At 37.5% G+C, this 21081-nt stretch overlaps 1 long non-coding RNA gene across 1 annotated transcript in view; it reads right to left on the bottom strand.

The window, feature by feature from the left end:
* Positions 1-20549, bottom strand: part of LOC129659422 (uncharacterized) — a 55211-nt gene extending 34662 nt beyond the window's left edge. The window contains exon 1 of the long non-coding RNA XR_008718066.1: positions 18966-20549. This is a non-coding gene — a long non-coding RNA (uncharacterized LOC129659422). The remainder of the gene's footprint in view (positions 1-18965) is intronic.
* Between the last annotated feature and the right edge of the window lie 532 nt (positions 20550-21081).

Genomic DNA, 21081 nt, shown 5'->3' with positions numbered 1-21081 from the left:
TTAATAACCTCAGATATACAGATGACACCACCTTTATGGGATAAAGCAAAGAAGTGAAAGAGCCTCTTGAAGAAAATGAAAATGTTGGCTTAAAACTCAACATTCAGAAAACTAAGATCATTGCCTCTGGTCCCATCATTTCAGAGAAGATAGATGGGGAAAAATTGGAAAGCGTGAGAGACTGTATTTTGGGGGGCTCCAAAATCATTTAGGTGGTAACTGCAGCCATGAAATTTAAAAAAAAAAAAAAAGCTTGTTCCTTGGAAGAAAAGTTATGAGCAACCTAGACAGCATATTAAAAAGGAGAGACATTACTTTGCAACAAAAATGCATCTAGTCAAAGCTATGGTTTCTCCGGCAGTCATGTATGGATGTGAGAGTTGGACTATAAAGAAAGCTGAGCACCAAAGAACTGATGATTTTGAACTGTGTGTTGGAGAAGTCTCTTGAGAGTCCCTTGGACTGCATGGAGATCCAACCAGTCAGTCCTATGGAAATCTGTCCTGAATATTCTTTTGAAGGACTAATGCTGAAGCTGAAGCTCCAATATTTTGGCAACCTGATGCGAAGAACTGACTCATTTGAAAAGACCCTGATGCTGGGAAAGATTTGAGGTGGGAGGAGAAGGGGATAACAGAGGATGAGATGGTTGGATGGTTCACCACCTTGATGGACAAGTTTGAGTAAGCTCCAAGAGTTGGTGATGGACTGGGAAGCCTGCTGTGCTGTGGTCCATGGGGTCACAAAGAGTCAGACATGACTGAGTGACTGAACTGAAGTGAAAGGAATCCTGACACAAATGCGTTAGTTATCAATTTACCAAAAGAACAAACAGTGTTTAAGATGATGTCAATGCATTTTATTTTCACTTAAGTTTTTTTAAAAAATGGACCCTCAATATATGATAAAAATCCAATATTTGAATAAGCAGAGAAAAGTCTGACTACCCTGCCTCCACTTCTCCAATCGCAAGTTAAGAGAGTATTGTACCATTGAAAAAATTTTTTGACAAAAGATTTAAGAATTGCTATTAATGAACAATTCTTGGATGAAGAATCCATGCAAATTATACTATTGAGATTGTCCAGTGTCTTTCTTAGCATGGTAAATTTGTTTTGGGGGTATAAAATTTCATGACCAAAAAAACTGCTTTAATATCTTATTGGCAAAAGCCTAGTGAATAAATCACAAGAGCATATGCTCAGTTCAGTTTTGTTTTAGTATTGAAATTTCAAGAAATATAATCACTGAATTGCTTCCCTGGACCTCAGTGCTTGGGCAGGATATAAATATAGAGCAGCATAAATGCACCATCAATGAAGCTAGGAAAACTTGTTTTGAATGTTCTTATGTCATTTCATACAACATAAAATAAGTATAGCAGAATCCTGTGTTCTTTTACAAATCATTGACTCTATGGCCTAAAACTATTGGCTAAACTTTATAAATATAGCATATATCATTCTCATATTTCTTACCTAACAACTGATAATAATCAGAACCTCACAATTTTATTACAATTTTTGGATCTAAAAATAGGTCTTAATTAAAACTCTAGTTTTAAGCTTGAGAATTTTAAATGAAACAGAATGTTTATTTCTTGAAGTTTTGCTATTGATCCTTATTTAACATAAGTTCTGTCACATTGCCTTATCCACTTAGAAATGTGACTGATTGTGTATATGAAGATATACTGTCAGTATATAGTTTTATTTCATGAAAAAGACTACTACCTCCACAGCAAAGTTAAGAATAAGATGCCTGCATAGCACCCTTTCATTATTCTGATTCCCTATCACACTCCCCTATCCACCCTTTGAAACCTTTTTTTCCAGGCTTCGTGTCAGTAATCTCATTCACCGCATGCTAGGTTAGTACATCGTATGTCTTGTCCTCTTGTGGTCCCTGCTTACTTAAGAAAAGAGATTAATGCCCCCTATAAATTCTCATACATAATCTCATTTCTAATAAGCCTATTTTCCCTTCACCTCTAAGTTCTGAAATGACATCTATTGAACTCAGTCCTGGGGAGAATAATTTGGGGGAATGCTGAATTAACAATAGAAATTGACTTTCTCAATTTAGTTGTGGGATTATAGGTTTTTTTTTTTTTTTAATATTCTACACTACATTATGAATTAGAAGGAATACAGAGGATACAATTTCCCCAAGTCGTTTCAATGTGTGAATTATTTCAAGCAGTGTATTAATCTTCCACAGAAAATGTTAAGGAAACATGTGTTATGTTAGTGGTTCTCACTTGGCTACTGATTAGGATCACTTTGTAAGTTTAGAATCACTGATTCCTGTTCCCACACTTTCTGATGTTGTTGGGTAGTATGTGACCTGAGTATCAGATTTTTAAAATCTCTGCAGATCATTCTTTAAAAAAAAACCTTTAAAAAAATTATTTGGCAGTGCCAGGTCTTAGTTGCAGTACTGGGGATTTTCATTAACTTCATGCGGGATCTAGTTTGCTGACCAGGGATCGAACTCAGGCCCCTTGCATTGGGAGCATGAAGTCTTAATCACTGTATCACCAGGGAAGTTTCTCTGTAGATCATTTTTGTGTGCACCAAAGACTGAGAACTACAGTTCTAAATCTATCTTCTCACCCATCCCTTAAGTTTAACAAGGTCTTCTCTCATTCCCTCTAAAGCTTACTGCATTTCCTGTACCCAAACACCATCCCTTCTTGGCCCTTCTATTTCCACAATTAACTGCTTTAATATTCTGTACCAAATGCTGGGCAATCAGGTAGGTTTTTGATAAGGTTAAGTGTGTGTGTGCACACACATGTGTGTGTGTGTTGCTCAGTCACGTCCGATTTTCACCTTTTCTTCAGGTGAAGGTGAAAGTACTCCTTTCACCCTTTCTTCAGGTCCTAGGAAGTCTTCCTATATAATTCGTTGCTTGATCCTTCTGTCTTTGTAAGCATGTGTGATTCTGTCCAGTCATGTAAACAGCTTCACTATGTCCCTCATTTCTGTGCTCTATCAAACTTTTAAATGAGGGCTGTGTGCAGGAGCAGTGGCTGCAATGGCACAGGAGCAGCTGAGAGGAGCCAACCCACGTGCAAGGTCAGGGGCGGTAGCTGAGAGGAACCACCCCATGTGCAAGGTAAGGAGCAGCGGCTGCCCTTTGCTGGAGCAGCTGTAAAGAGATACCACATGTCCAAGGTAAGAGAAACCCAAGTCAGATGGCAGGTACAGAGAGAGGGCATCAGAGGGCAGACAGATGGAAACCACAATCTCAGACAACTAGCCAATCTGATCACATGGACCACAGCTGTGTCTAACTCAATGAAACCAAGCCATGCTGTGCTTGGGGCCCACCCAAGACAGATGGGTCATGGCAGAGAGGTCTGACAGAATGTGGTCCATTGGAGAAGGGAATGGCAAACCACTTCAGTATTCTTGCCTTGAGAACCCCATGAACAGTATGAAAAGGCAAAAAGATAGGACACTGAAAAGAATTCCCCAGGTGGGTAGGTGCCCAATATGTTACTGGAGAACAGTGGAGAAATGACTCCAGAAAGAATGAAGGGATGGAGCCAAAGCAAAAACAACACACAGTTGTGGATGGGACTGGCGATAGAAGCAAAGTCTGATGCTGTAAAGAGAAATATTGCATAGGAACCTGGAATGTTAGATCCATGAATAAAGGCAAATTGGAAGTGGTCAAACAGGAGATGGCAAGAGTGAACATCAACATTCTAGGAATCAGCAAACTAAGATGGACTGGAATGGGTGAATTTAACTCAGATGACCATTGTATCTACTACTGTGGGCAGGAATCCCTTAGAAGAAATGGAGTAGCCACCATAGTCAATAAAAGAGTCCAAAATGCAGTACTTGGATGCAATCTCAAAAACAACAGAATGATCTGTTGATTTCCAAGGCAAACCATTCAATATCACAGTAATCCAAGTCTATGTCCCGACCAGTAATGCTGAAGAAGCTGAAGTTGAATGGTTCTATGAAGACCTACAAGACCTTCTAGAACTAACACACAAAATAATGTCCTTTTCATTATAGGTGACTAGAATGCAAAAGTAGGAAGTCAAGAAACACTTAGAGTAACAGGCAAATTTGGCCTTGGAGTACGGAATGAAGCAGGGCAAAGGCTAATAGAGTTCTGCCAAGAGAACGCACTGGTCATAACAAATACTCTTTTCTGACAACAAAAGAGAAGACTCAACACATGGACATCACCAGATGGTCAACACCGAAATCAGATTGATTATATTCTTTGCAGTCAAAGATGGAGAAGCTCTATATGGTCGGCAAAAACAAGACCGGGAGCTGACTGCGGCTCAGATCATGAACTCCTTATTGTCAAAATCAGACTTAAATTGAAGAAAGTGGGAAGAACCACTACACCATTCAGGTATGACCTAAATCAAATCCCTTATGACTATACAGTGGAAGTGAGAAATAGATTTAAGGGACTAGATCTGATAGACAGAGTGCCTGATGAACTATGGAAGGAAGTTTGTGACATTGTACAGGAGACAGCAATCAAGACCATCCCCAAGATAAAGAAAGGCAAAAAAGAGAAATGGCTGTCTGAGGAGCCTTTACAAATAGCTGTGAAAAGAAGAGAAGCAAAAAGCAAAGGAGAAAAGGAAAGATATACCCATTTAAATGCAGAGTTCAAAGAATAGCAAGGAGAGAGAAGAAAGCCTTCCTCAGTGATCAGTGCAAATAAATAGAGGAAAACAATAGAATAGAAAAGACTAGAGATCTCTTCAAGAAAAGCAGAGATACTAAGGAAACATTTCATGCAAAGATGGGCTCAATAAAGGGCAGAAACAGTATGGACCTAACAAAAGCAGAAGATATTAAGAAGAGGTGGCAAGTATACACAGAAGAACTGTACAAAAAAGATCTTCATGACCCAGATAATCACGATGGTGTGATCACTCTGACACACCTAGAGACAGACATCCTGGGATGTACAGTCAGGTGGGCATTAGGAAGCATCACTGCAAACAAAGCTAGTAGAGGTGATGGAATTCCAGTTGAGCTATTTTAAATCCTGAAAGATGATGCTGTGAAAGTGCTGCACTCCATAGCCAGCAAATTTGGAAAACTCAGCAGTGGCCACAGGACTAGAAAAGATCAGTTTTCATTACAATCCCAAAGAAAAGCAATGCCAAAGAATGTTCAAACTACTGCCCTGTTGCACTTATCTCACACACTAGTAAAGTAATGCTCAAAATTCTCCAAGCCAGGCTTCAGCAATATGTGAACCATGAACTTCCAGATGTTCAAGCTGGTTTTAGAAAAGGCAGAGGAACCAGAGATCAAATTGCCAACATCCGCTGGATCATCGAAAAATCAATGAGCTTCATAAAAAACTCTATTTCTGCTTTATTGACTATGCCAAAGCCTTTGTGTGGATCACAATAAACTGTGGAGAATTATGAAGGAGTTTTCAATACCAGACAACCAGACCTGCCTCTTGAGAAAGCTGTATGCAGGTCAGGAAGCAACAGTTAGAACTGGACGTGGAACAACAGACTGGTTCCAAATAGGAGAAGGAGTACGTCAAGGCTATACATTGTCACCCTGCTTATTTAACTTATATGCAGAGTACATCATGAGAAATGCTGGGCTGGAAGAAGCACAAGCTGGAATCAAGATTGCTGGGAGAAATATCAATAACCTCAGATATGCAGATGATACCACCCTATGGCAGAAAGTGAAGAAGAACTAAAAGTCTCTTTATGAAAGTGAAAGAGGAGAGTGAAAAAGTCGGCTTAAAGCTCAACAATCAGAAAATTAAGGTCATGGCATCCAGTCCCATCACTTCATGGCAAATAGATGGGGAAACAGTGGCTGACTTTATTTTGGGGGGCTCTAAAATCACTGCAGATGGTGACTGCAGCCATGAAATTAAAAGATGGTTACTCCTTGGAAGGAAAGTTATGACCAACCTAGACAGCATAAAAAGCAGAGACATCGCTTTGTCCACAAAGGTCCATCTAGTCAAAGCTATGGTTTTTTGGTAGTCATGTATGGATGTGAGAGTTGGACTATAAAGAAAGCTGAGCACCGAAGAATTGATGCTTTTGAACTGTATGTTGGAGAAGACTCTTCAGAGTCCCTTGGACTGCAAGGAGATCCAACCATTCCATCCTAAAGGATATCAGTTCTGGGTGTTCATTGGACTGATTTTGAAGCTGAAACTCCAATACTTTGGCCACCTGATGCGAAGAGCGGACTCATTTGAAAAGACCCTGATACTGGGAAAGATTGAGGGCAGGAGGAGAAGGGGATGATAGAGGATGAAATAGTTGGATGGCATCACTGACTCAATGCACATTGGTTTGGTTAGACTCAGGGTGTTGGTGATGGACAGAGGGCCTGGCGTGCTATGGTTCATGGGGTCGCAATGAGTTGGACACCACTGAGCGACTGAACTGAACTGAACTGTGCTGTGCTTTCATCTCCATTTAGTCCCTCACTTGCCATCTTGTTTCTACTCCAATTGTTTTTCCAACTATGTTTTGTATGCAAACATATTCTTATAGCCTCCCTCCATCTTCTTTCTTCTCATACACTTTTTCTTGACTTAAAGTATTTTGATCATACCTTTTCCTTGACATCTTTAAAAATATTACTGAAATCATATTTTACTTCATTTTTTGACAATATTAATTGTGGATGTTCATAAAAAGATGATGCTTAGACCATCAACCCCTCCATCTAAAGCTATGTTTATATTTACATTAAAACATGACTTTTCTTTCTCCACAAGGATGTATTATCAGAATAAATGCTCTCAGCCTCTCTTTCCATCTAATTAACTCACTCTTCTTAGAGATAAGAGATTTACTCTTATTATTGAGCATCTAACATTTATACTAGAATTTGAGAATTGCTGCATTAAGATAGAATGGGTCCATTTCTCCTTACTTTGTGTTCGGTGTCTTGCCTGCAATTATGTGATGAAGTAAATCTAAAATCAATGTCATCAGCTCTAATATCTCTGCAGACCCAGTTCTTTACATCAATGATAATGGAGTTCTAAATGTGGAGAGATAGTAAGGAGCCCTCCACTTTGATCATTTATTCAAGCTGCATTCTCCAGTTTAATTTTACTAGATGATCTTGTTCTTTCAGACTAGTATGCTGCTGGGTACTTGTCTGACTAGTTAACAAAGCTAACACATTTATCCCCAATTTAAATCCATTCCAGGCCTAGTTCATTGGGCCTATTCGTCATTGGTTATAATCCAAAGAAAGGGGGAAAGAGTATTAGACTTACTGTTTTATCTCCCCGTGCCACTGCAAACATTGAGGGATAGAAAATAAATCCTTATAAATAAAACATAAACACTGGTTTAGGTTTTATCAAAGTATTCAATGTATTGCATAGTGAATTAGGCTCTAGGTGACACCACTATAACTAGCTTTAGCAGACCTAGGTCAAGCAAGAAATAAACTTCACAGTCAGTAGCTTCTTATTCTGTGACCGTGGGCATTACTAAATGCCTCGATGGTCTGGACGCTAGATTATCAGGAAAATTTGTTCATGCCCTGGTAAGTGAGTGAAGTCACAAAGTCATGTCTGACTCTTTGTGACCCCATGGACTGTAGCCCACCAGGCTCCTCCATCCATGGGATTCTCCAGGCAAGAACACTGGAGTGGGTTGCCATTTCCTTCTCCAGGGAATCTTCCCGACCCAGGGATTGAACCCAGGTCTCCTGCATTACAGGTAGATGCTTTAACCTCTGAGCCGCCAGGGAAGCCAGAAAAGATAACATCACTATATAGGTTAATTAAACATAGTTGAGTTGGTTAGGGAGGTTTGTCTTGTTTTACATTCTCTTATTGTCTAGTCAAGGCTATGGTTTTTCCTGTGGTCATGTATGGATGTGAGAGTTGGACTGTGAAGAAGGCTGAGCTCTGAAGAAGTGATGCTTTTGAACTGTGGTGTTGGAGAAGACTCTTGAGAGTCCCTTGGACTGCAAGGAGATCCAACCAGTCCATTCTGAAGGAGATCAGTCCTGGGATTTCTTTGGAAGGAATGATGCTGAAGCTGAAACTCCAGTACTTTGGCCACCTCATGCGAAGAGTTGACTCATTGGAAAAGAGTGATGCTGGGAGGGACTGGGGGTAGGAGGAGAAGGGGATGACAGAGGATGAGATGGCTGGATGGCATCACTGACTCGATGGACGTGAGTCTGAGTGAACTCCGGGAGTTGGTGATGGACAGGGAGGCCTGGCGTGCTGCGATTCATGGGGTCGCAAAGAGTCGGATATGACTGAGCGACTGAACTGAACTGAACTGACTGATTTTGCCCTCACCAGGATGCAGATGCTTATTTTCAGTCATAGGTACACAGTATAAATTTTATTCTGTTTTATAAGCTCTAATTATTGTTTAATTCAGAGACATATCTTGTAGGTTAATTATGCTATTAATTTACTATATTTGTAAATAATTATTAACAATAATTATAACAGTAAATAACAAATAAAAATGAGGATCCTTATTGTGTGATACACTGTTTTCTTAGATTGAGGGAGAGGAATAATTTAATGTAATTTTACAAAAATAAAATGTTGGAAGGAAATTAAAAAGACTTAAACCCAGATCTTCTAGTTGTCAGTTTTGTTCAGTAGAAGGATGAATATTATAAATTTAAATCCAAAATGATCTTGCAGTCCAAACTGAAACATGGCAAAAAGAAAGACATAAAGACATGTGACTTGACTGATGGAAAGAATTTATTTTGAGAAATATTGAGATCTTAGAGACTAAGCTCTAAGTCTATTTACCTATTTGCCAATCTACTGATCAATTGATCACTTTATCATCTATGCAATGGAAAAAGAAGGCATACTTTATAGGTAGAACTAGGAAAAAGAGGAAAAAATTGAGTCTTACTGGTTAGGAAGATCACTAAAACTAATAAATAAATAAATAAAAACCCAAGGACAAAAACAAAACAAAGAGGAAATCTCAGATGCCCAATTGATTAATGCCTCCAGAGGGAACTGGGGCTTCCAAAATCTATAACCAGGACTCTTTTTTAAGCTATCAATCAGAAATCAATTACAAAAGCAATTGAGAAACATCTTATTAATGATTAAATTAGCTACAAGATGATTCAACATTTGGACAAGTCTGAATGAAGAAGAGCTGATAAAATTAATGTGTAGTATTTTTAGAATCATTAAATGCATATTAAAGTAATAGAGTTACTACAAGGCCTGGCCGGGGAAATTTAAAGAAATTGTAAACAAAGGCAATTGTTGTTGTTTAGTCACTAATTCATGTCTAACTCTTTTGTGACCCCATGGACTGTATAGCCTGCCAGGCTTCTCTGTCCATGAGATTTCCCAGGCAAGAACACTGGAGTGGGTGACTATTTCCTTCTCCAAAATAAAGACACAGAGATATGAAAAAAGAAAAACTCAAAATCAAGTGTTCATGAGAGAGAAGATGATTTGAATTTATTTTAATGGCATATGTTTTTGAGAAAGTCAAAGCTCATTATTTTTATATGTCTCATGACAGTAGACTCTGCAAGACAGAATCTGGAGAAGACAGAAGGTAAAGGTTGGACATAAAAGCAAGAAGAAGGAGGGTCTCTAGATCCAGTAAAAAGCACATGTGGGATGGGTAAGGAAAGGACTAAAATATGAAATGGTTTGAAATGATAAACTTATAGCTCGATTTAAAATAACTGGGGGGGGAGGTAAATAGTATAATTATAGATAATTATTTGAGGAATAGATGTATAAAGAAAGCATGTTTTGGGTGAAAATTCAATAGCTGGGACTTCCCTGGTTATCTAGTGGTTAGGACTTCACTTTCCAAGGCAGGGGGTGTGGAGTCGATACTTAGTTGGGGAGATAAAATCTCACAAGCCTTGCAGCCAAAAAATCATAAAACAGAAGCAATATTGTAATATTCAATAAAGTATTTAAAAATGATCCATGTCAAAAAATCTTAAAAAAATTCAGTAGCTGAGGGACAGCAAATTTGAGGGATGACATGTCACAGATGATTTGTCTTCTAGTGGTACACATTAACGTAACATCACTAGTTGTTTCATTTCAACAAATTGTGTGGAGATCCTCCAATTGAGACAAAAATAATTCATGCATTTGAAAAATTACAGAAAAGAAAGCAGAATCTGCAAGTATGAAGACAAGCAACCAAAAACATATTAAGATTACTCTGAGAACTGAGAACAGGATATTATGTCTGTGCATAATGCATGACAATACACTTTGCTTACAGTGTTTTCTGTTATAAATATTGAATATTCTACTTGGAATGAGGAAAGGAGACAAATCCTATATATTTGCTGTAGTTCAGTCACTAAGTCATGTCCAACTCTTAGCAACCTCAGGGACTACAATACGTTAGGCTTCCTCATCCTCCACTATCTCCTGGAATTTGTTCAAGTTCATGTTCATTGAATTGATGATGCTATCTAACCATGTCATCCTGTAGATAGAGAAGTCCAAATATTCAGATTCAAAGGCAATATGTTAAGTGGTTATAAATATGTGGGATGAGTATTAAAGGGAAAGGGGAGTCCAGAAGATGGGAAGCTGGAGGAGGTGGGTGCCCACCAGTATGTATATGTTGCAAAAAGATTTCAAATGCTGCCATCTGAGAATAGAGGGTGTATGCTTATATAGAACTTTCTCCTCCAATATCACATGGCAAGCTTAGTATCCCAATTAACGTCTTCATACAAAGAAGCTGAAAAAGATAATGATCTCTCTTTAGTAATTTTTTTTTCTCTTTAGCTTCTTTTCAAGCCTCTACCATAATTCTGGATATGCAAACATTGGAGATTTGTCTTATACTCTATATTTGGTTCAAGAAAAATTATCTCTTGGAATGACTGTATGACTTGAAAATTATAGATGTGTGTAGTATTATAAGCATGTAGACATACTTATGACTCCTGACGATTTAAGGAAATTTGGAATAAGCAAAAAGATTACTAGGCCTCTCCAAAGGAAGAATATGCATTACTTGGTATAGCCTTCTAGGTTATCCATTCTGGCCATTAAATTCCTCTGAGCTATTTTACAGTTGTTTAAATCACAGGTATGTTATAGCAATGCAAAATTAATTTTGTCTGTAGGTATTCAAAAGAATCCTGATTGGCAGTGGGAAAACCCTTTTCTCATCCTGAAAGGCCATTTTTACATCCATTTACATGTTTATTTCAATATTTCTGACCTATAAACATATTTGTTCTTTGGATTATCCTTTGAACTAGTTGTAATTACTAACCAGTTCTCACATCAGTGTGAATAAAATAAAAACTTTAATGTATTCATCTTATGTGAGAATCCTGGTTTTATCCTCTTTTAATGTTAAATCCATTAATAGGCTCTTTTGAAAAAGAAGAAAAGACAGGATTGGGTTGCAATTGGATTAATTTAAATCTGGAGCATTCAGAGAAGCCAACTTTATTCTACTGGGAAGAAAATACAGGAAAATGAACCAAGGAGCTGAGTCTTCATCTGTTAAGATACATTGGTGGAAACTGAACAAACAAATAGGGAACATGTTTGGCTTTTAATATCTTTGAATTTTAGCTTAAGGGTATGTTGTTTTTATGTGGAAATTGAATAATGTGAGTCTGATAGTGTTCAGATTTGAGCTTTTGTTCGTTATATACTTGAGTTCATTGTGTAATCTCCGGTGAGTTACACTGAACAACATGGTTGGTATAATTTGAAGCACATAATGACCTGTGGTACAACATAACTTGACAGAATTTGGATCTTTCTTAGGGTATAAACTAAAATCTCTAGTAATGGTCACAGAGAAATCCCAAGGACCATTGTTAGAAACCACCGGAATGGCCTTATGGAGACTCAAGTTTCTAATTAATACCATACTTGGCTATTGAGATAGAGACGAAAACATGGAGACTGTTGGAGGGTGAAGAATGGATATTCTACCTTTACCCTCATGTTTCTACCAAGCAGCAGTTCTCAGGATGTGGTCCCCTAAGTAACAACATCTCATCACTCAAAAACTTGTTAGAAATGCGAATGTGGAACCCCACTCCAAACTCACAGAATCAAAGTCAGAATGTTGGAACCCAGAAATCTCTATTTTAACTAATCTTCAGGATGGTGCTAATACACTCAATTCTGAGAAGCTCTGCTATAGACGTCCCTAGCATCTTTCATCAGAATGTCTTGCTCATGTGTAATATTCATTGTCATTGTTCCTAGCTTATAAAGTTATTACAATAAGAGATGGCATGTATATTAAGTGCTTAGTACAATGAAGCACATAATAAGCACTCAATAAGGTTACTCAGAAAGGGAGAATATTGGAATTAGTATAGTACATGGTCTTTTCTTCCCTCTTCTGAGGAATAAGAGTAGCTAAAATAATTTGAGAGATCTTGATATTAGAAAAGACCCTGATTCTGGGAAAGATTGAAGGCAGGAGGAAAAAGGGATGACAGAGGTTGAGATGATTGGATGGACCGACTGGATGGACATGAGTTTTGACCAAGCTCCCAGAGTTGGTGATGGACAGGGAAGCCTGGTGTGCTGCTGTCCATGGGGTTACAAAGAGTTGGACACCACTGAGCAACTAACTGAACTGAGGCCCTGTTTTGCTGGTTGGCAGGGTTAACTAGGGGTATCCAAGGTGGCGCTAGTGGGAATGAATCCACCTGCCAATGCAGGCGATACAAGAGACACGTGTTCAATCCCCAGGTCAGGAAGATCCCCTGGAGAAGGAAATGGCAACCCACTCAAGTATTCTTGCCTGGGAAATCCCATTACAGTCCATGGGGTCTCAAAGCGTTGGACACAACTGAGTGACTGATCACATCACCCACAGGATTAACTGAGGGCTTCACTGTTGGCTCAGCAGTGAAGAATCTGCCTGCCAATGCTGGAGACTCGGGTTTGATCCCTGGGTCCAGAAGATCCTCCGGAGAAGAAAAAGGCAACCAACTCCAGCATTCTTGCCTGGAAAATCTCATGGACAGAGGAGCCTGTTGGGCTATAGTCCATGGGGTCACAAAAATAACTCCAGCAACAGGGTTAATTAAAAGGGCACACACAGTTCATCCCTTGGCTGTACAGTCCCTTGAGTGTGCCCACACCTAATCACAATGAACACCTGCATTTCCTCTCTCCCTATGGTAAGCAAACTAAGTTAATTCCTTCTACTTTCCATATTTTCTAGTGATAATAAAATAAAGTAGGTGATTCAGGATGTATAGACCTGGTTTTCATTTGAAGGGAATGTAGAATGCTTACACCTTGGCTTCAAGTCCAAAGCAGTCTCACTAATTCAACTCTACTGAACAGTTGTAGATGTTGGGGTTGCTAGATCCTTGCCTGTCCCATTTAGCAAATATTTCCCAATCTATCCCAGATATTGCCCATGTGTCTGATACATTCTGAACATTTTACAAGTGCTAAATCAATGAATTAAGCTTTTGGAAAAAATGGTTTTAAATGTAAAAGAACTGGGAGAATTCTGCATCCCTGAATCTTTCTTAAACTGCTAGAGGATGAGCTTCGGCAAAAAGGTTCAACCTTCGGCAAAAAGACTGATGGTAAACACTTTAACATATATGTGTAGACACAAAACTGAAATGAAAGTGGAAATGAGAGCAGGTGAATACATAAATAAAATAATGGAGATGCTAATAAAATATATTTATTTAATAAATCAATTTCTACCTTCAGATATACTGTAAGATACTTAATACCTATAATTTAAAATTCTGCACGGACTTTCATGGTCATCAGATAGTTAAGACTTCTACTAAAGGGGGCATGGGTTTGAATCCTGGTTGGGGAACTAAGATCCCTCATGACCTGTGATATGGCCAAAAAATAACAAGTAAGCAAATAAAATAATGAAAAAAAAAATGCAGGGAGAGAGATAAATTCCCCCACATCAGGAATATCTTTAAAAATAAAATTATCCACCATTTGTGATATTCAGACAATCTTTTAAATTTTGCATATACTGTAAGAACAGAGCTCATATCTATTATTTTTGCTTTAGAGAGTTATCTTTCAGAACTCTTAAATATAAGGACAATGTAAATATTTATTTACCTTCATCTATGCCATTAATAACACCTTGATTTCCTTAGGTAGATCTAAGTTTGTTTTAAATATATTACTTTCACCTGAAGAATCCTTCAACATTTTTTAGTTGAGGTTGGTTGGCAGTTAATTATCTATTTTTTTTTATATGAAAAAATGCCCATTTCTCCTTTATTATTTTAAAGTTATTTTCAACTAGTATGGAATTCTGATTGATAGTTGCTTTTTTTAATACTTTAAATATTTAATTTTCTTCAGGCTTGCCTCTGGTTTTTTTATTAGCAACCTATTATAACTGTTTTTTATTTATATTTCATTTTTTTCTGATTGTTAAGATTTTTTGTTTATATCTGGTTTTCATCAGCTTAAATAAGATATACTCAAGTGCATGTGTGTGTATATGTGTGTGTGTGTATGTGTGTGTGCATGTTTGCATTTTTGTTAGCATTTTTCATAATCTGGTGACCTATGAGTGCCTTTGATATGTGGTTTGCTATTTATCATTAATTTTGGACAATTTTCAAACAGTATCTTCTAAAATATTTATTCCATTCTTATTTCCTTGACTTTTTTCCTAGATTCCATCATCTAAAAATGAACCCAACTGCATTAAAAGTCGTTGATATAATCACAGTTAAGAATATTGAATAGAAAATAACTCATCTAAGTAAATTTGAACACGGAATTTTGACTACACACTGGAAAGTTAAAAGCAAAAAGTAAAAAATACTACATTTAGCAAATATGTTTTTCAAAGGTTTAAATATGCTAACAACTTTGAAGACATTTATCATGAAATATAAAGTATTCCAGGATTGAGTAAATAAGGAAATACCTGAAGAAATGAGAGGTTTCTTATGTCGCATGAAGGAATTTAAAACATAGAGATTAGAATAAACCCTATGGAATTATAGTGGATTCAGAGAGATCAACATGAAATCATACCTTGTATATAATGTTGTTGTTTAGTTTCTAAGTCATGTCCAAATCTTTTGCAACCCCATGGACTGTAACCCACCAGGCTCCTCTGTTCATGCGATTACCCAGGCAAGAATACTAGATTGAGTTGCCATTTCCTTCTCCAGGGAATCTTCCTGAACCAGGGATTGAACCCCCATCCCCTGAATTGGTAGGTGGATTCTTTACCACTGAGCCATCAGTGAAGCTCCTTGTATATACAGATAAATATATACATAGATTCAGTTATATGTATGCATATCTGCTTAGAGGACTTGGAGGCAAAACATACATACACACAAGGTAATGAGAATATCTAATGTCCATATCTTATTTTCGAAATATTGCTGAATAATTTGGGTTTCTCGTATAGCTCAGTGGTAAAGAATTAATCTGCAAATCCAGAAGCCCCAGGAGACACAGGTTCAATCCCTGGGTTGGAAAGATACCCTGGAGGAGGAAATGAAAACTCACTCCAGTATTCTTGCCTGGAAAATCCCATGGACAGAAGATCCTGGTGGGCTACAGTCCATAGGGTAGCAAAGAGTCAGACATGACTAAGTGACCGAGCATACACACAAATATAAAGATTGCTGGGCAGGGAAAACACAGATGATCCTGGAATATTTTATAGTAATGGAAAGTAAGAAATGCTCAGAATATGATATTATGCCAACAGGCAACAATTTGAAGGGGCCTCCAATGGATAAGTCTGAGATAATGTAAACAAAATACACATGATTTCATTCTAATATAAATAGAATAAAATAAATATCCACAATATTAGTATCAATAAATAAGCTGAGATAACAAAACTCTTACTAGTAACGATTTGATTTCATAAATACAGAAAGAATATCAGAAATAGAAAAAGTAAGGAGCTTGTTGGCCTCAGTCCATAGGATCACAAAGAGTCACACATAACTGAAGTGACTTAGCATGCATGCACGCACAGTAATAATTTTTATCAGACAAGATCACTGTATTCTAAAATTGGTGATAAAAATATGATAGCAGTATATTTGCATAGGCACAAAATATCTTCACACAACATACTTAAAAATACAGGGTAAAATAGTAACTGTACAGAGGATAAAATTGACACACATCATCTTAACCAAATTACTAAAGCTATCATCACCAATAATAATGCATATTAATGTTATGTGCCTTCTGGTGTGCTCTACTGAGAAGGCTATACCTCAGAGTATCACATGGTAGCATTTCTGCTAAAAACACATTACCTTAATTTTTTCATGATGAAAAAAACATCAGTCAAACCCAAGCTGTGGGACATTCAATAAAATAATTGGACAATATTCTTCAAAATTTTTCTTGTCATGAATAAAAAACACAGAGGAAATGCCATAGCTTAGGGAAGACTAAAGGAACATGACAATGAAATATCAGAAATGGATTGTGATCTCCAAAATATATAAGCAGCTCATGCAGCTCAATATCAGTAAAACAAGAAACCCAGTTAAAAACTTGGCAAAAGAATGGATACATGTATATATATGGCTGAGTCCCTGTGCTGTTCATTTGAAACTACCACAACATTGTTAACTGGCTATACCCAAAAGAAAATAAAAAAGTTTAAAGTTAAAAAAAAATGGGCAGAAGACCTAAACAGACATTTATCCGAAGAAGACATACAAATGGCCAATGAATACATGAAAAAATGCTCAACATTGCTCATTACTAGAGAAATGCAAATCAAAACTACAATGGGGTATCACCTCAGAGCAGTAAGAATGGTTATTGTCAAAAAATCTACAGACAATAAATGCTAGAGAGGATGTAGAGAAAAGAGAACTCTCTTGCACTGTTGGTAGGAATACAAATTGATATAGCTACTATGGAGAATAGTATGGAGATTCCTTAACAAGCTAGGAATAAAACTACCATATGACCCAGCAATCTCACTACTGGACATATACCTTGAGAAAACCATAATTCAAAAGGACATGTGCACCCCAATGTTTATTGCAGCACTACCTTTACATTAGCCAGGACATGGAAGCAATCTAGATGTCCATCAACAGATGAATGGATCAAGTTGTGGTACAAATATATGCAGTGAAATACTACACATCCATAAAAAGGAATAAATTTGAGTCCATGGTAGTCAGTTGGATGAACCTAGAGTCTATCATTCTGAGTGAAGTCAGAAAGAGAAACACAAATATATATTAATTCATATATACAGAATCTAGAAGAATGGTACTGATGAACCTATTTGCAGGGCGGGAATAGAGATGCAAACATACAGAATGGACTTGTGGACACAGCTGGGGAAGGAAAGGGGAGACAAACTGAGAGAGAAGTATTAATGTATACATATATACACACACACTACCGTGTGTTAAAATAGATAGCTAGAGAGAAACAGCTACATAGAACAGGGAATACTGCTTGGTGCTCTGTGATGACCTAGAAGGGTGGAATGGGATATATGTATATGTATAGTTGATTCATGTTGTTGTACAGCAGAAACCAACACAACATTGTAAACCAATTATCCTCCAACTGAAAAAAAAAACAAAACAAGACACATAAAGACTACAAAAACCTTGTGCATCCCCTGTACACCATCTGGAAAAAAAAAAAAAAAAGAAATGCAAACAAACAATACCTTTTAAAATTACATCAAGGAAAGAACTTACTTAGGAATAAACCTCATCAAGCAAATGAAAGTCTTATATGCTGAGAACTACGAAACATTAATAAAGGAAATTGAAGATGTTTCAAAGAAATGGAAAGATACCCCACTCTCTTGGATTGGAATATTTAATACTGTGAAAATGGCTAAACTTCTCATAGCAATCTACATATTTAAGGTGAATCCTATCAAATTACCCAAGACACTTTTCACTGAGCTAGAATGAATAATCCTAAAATGTATATGGAACAATAGAAGAGCCAGAATTGCCAAAGCAACCTGGAGGTGCAATATTGCAAAGCTACATTGCAAAGCTATATCAATCAAAATAGCATTTGTTATTGGCACAAAAAGAGACATATGGATCAGTGGAACAGAATAGAGAGCCCAGAAATAAACCCACACACCTATGGTCAACTAATCTTTGACAATGGATAAAAGGATATTCAATGGAGGAAAAGACAATCTCTTCAGCAAGTGGTGCTGGTAAAGTTGGACAGTCTCATGCAAATCAATGAAGACTAGAACACACCCTTACACCATACACAAAAGTAAGTTCAAAATGGTTTAAAGACTTAACCCACAAGGCTCCTCTGTCCATAGGATTCTCCAGGCAAGAATACTGGAGTGGGTTGCCATTCCCTTCTCCAGAGGATCTTTCCGACCCAGGTATTGAACCCAAGTCTTCTGAACTACAGGCAGATTCTTTACCATCTGAGCCACCAGAGGAGCCCTGAATATAAGACAAAATACCATAAAACTTCTAAAGGAGAACATAGGCAAAATATCCTCTGACATAAATTGTACCAATGTTTTCTTAGGTCAGTCTCCCAAGGCAATAGAATAAAAACAAAAATAAACAAATGGGATCTAATCAAACTTAAAAGCTTTTATACAGCAAAGAAAACCATCAACAAAAGGAAAAGACATCCTAGAGATTGGGAGAAAATATTTGCAAATAATGCAACCAACAAAGGCTTCATTTCCAAATTATACAAACAGCTCATACAACTCTTCAGGGAACTTTCCCAACCGAGGGATTGAACCCAGGTCTCCTGCATTTCAGGCAGCAGGGAAGCCCAACAACCACCATACAACTCACACACACACATACACACACACCCCACACCAAAAAAGCTATTAAAGTGTTTTCATCAGAGAAATCATTAACACTAGATTTATATATGTCTTTGGAAGTGTTGGTGGAATTAAAAAAAAAAAAAGAAGCCATGTTTAAAAGCTATAAGTCATTGGAACTCACCTGGAGGCCATCACGAGTCTCAGGGCTTTATAGGAAAACACTGAAGGCTGACGACAGGCTCAACTTTTTGACAGAATGAAGCTGGTAAATCTTAGCATTACTCACTGGTTCAGAGACGATATTCCTGAACCAGGTTCCTTTTGCCAACTGGCATCCCAAAGGTAAAGGGCTATCTATGGAATAAAGAGAAAGAAGGAAGACGTTCTGACGCTTATATACGTAGGGAGTGTGGGGACCATGGGGAAAGGTGATTAGGAAAGGTGTGTAATCATGGTTCTGCACAGGCATAACTAATCTGTAGGCTTCTGCATGTTTAATTTCAATCTTAACCAGTTTAGCTCAGACTAGACACAACTGACTCCAAATCTCTAAAAAACAACTCAGGCTATCGTTTAGGACATTATCATTTAGGACACCTGCCTCTTGGAAGACCTGCAAGTCTTTTGTAGCAATAATTAAAACGAGCTTGATTAGTGAAGGCAGGTTAAGTGAATTTGACTAATAATTACCCACAATTTCAACAAGGTGAAGCTCTGGGCACTCAGAAGGGGCCGCCGCTGCCACCGATTTTATTTGTCCATAACCTTAAAAGCAAGATAATGCTCAAAAGGTCTATTTCAGCCTATGAGTGAGTCTGTATAAACTGTCACCAGAAAGCCCTTCTGTTCCTTCTACCTTCCAAATCTCACTTGAGTGCTTCTTAATTGAAGGCTCTAAACAGGAAAACTATGTAGAAGGGATTCTATAAAATTTAGTTCCAGAATCCCCATGAATGGAGATGAGAGTTCACAATGGATAATCAAGTAAAAGTTCGTTAATATTTTAAAGTAGATCCATTTGCTTATCATGATGCTTATGATCTAATTATTTTGTACTTAATGCTGTTTACACTGATATCATAGCCCAGAGTTTGATAAACACTAGCTTAATGAGTGAAATTATCTGATTATGCACAAATTTCAACATGGCTTTAGTCTCCATAAATTTGATATTTGACCTTATAAAACTCTAAGATGAGAAAGGTCTAGATCTCTCTGTCAAAATGTGGCCCTAAGAGGATAGCTGCTTGTGCTGATAATAGAAATGAAGGAGAAGGGGAAGCAGAATAGGGGGAAAAACTGGAAGATGGGGGTGAGAAAAAGGAAGAAGACAAATAAGAGGAAGAGGAAGAACCCAACTGCTGAGTAAACATTTTACCCATTCTCATCCAAAGATATTTCATCTGTGTGCTTTTGAATAATTTAAGAATTGGAAAGTCAGTCCAATGTCTATGTTTGTGACATCAATAAAAACACCTCTCAGTTCTGAAGAAATGTGATTCATGAAATGGTATAAGTAAGATCTCCAGAAAAATGCAAACATTTCCCATAACATTGAGGATAGAAATTTAGCTAAGTTGAAAACTCAGGTAACTTGTTAATAGGACTTGACAAAGTTTCTCATATGACTCAAAATAAAAATTTGAAATAAAAGAGAACCAAAGGCTTCCACAGAAATGTTTGTGACACATTAGGCAATAAATTCACTAATGTGACTAACAAATAAGGATGTTTACTCTATTGGTCATTAGGAGTATTTTATGAAACATTTTTCTCTTTTGAATGTGAAGTTAACAGGTAAAATAACTTCATATTTAGTTTCCTGAAATGTAGTTCCTCACAATCTAAAGATGGTTTTGACTTGACCAGATGTGAAAACATACTGAAGCAAAAAAAAAAAAAAAAAGAGGCCAGACTCTAACGTGTAAAATGGCACCCCACTCCAGTACTCTTGCCTGGAAAATCCCATGGAAGGAGGAGCCTGGTAGGCTGCAGTCCATGGGGTCACGAACAGTCAGACATGACTGAGCGACTTCACTTTCACTTTTCACTTACATACATTGGAGAAGGAAATGGCAACCCACTCCAGTGTTCTTGCCTGGAGAATCCCAGGGACGGGGGAGCCTGGTGAGATGCCGTCTATGGGGTTGCATAGAGTCGGACACAACTGAAGCGACTTAGCAGCAGCAGCAGCAGCAATGTGTTTGTGAAAGCTTTACTGTTGGTCAGGTTTGTTCTAACAACCTGTGAATAAAAGCACTTTTAATGAAGGAATAAAAACATGTTGGCCATATTTT

The sequence above is a fragment of the Bubalus kerabau genome, chromosome 1 (assembly GCF_029407905.1).
Source record: "Bubalus kerabau isolate K-KA32 ecotype Philippines breed swamp buffalo chromosome 1, PCC_UOA_SB_1v2, whole genome shotgun sequence".
In the NCBI taxonomy this organism is placed as follows: domain Eukaryota; kingdom Metazoa; phylum Chordata; class Mammalia; order Artiodactyla; family Bovidae; genus Bubalus; species Bubalus kerabau.
This window is presented reverse-complemented; position numbering and strand designations above follow the sequence as displayed.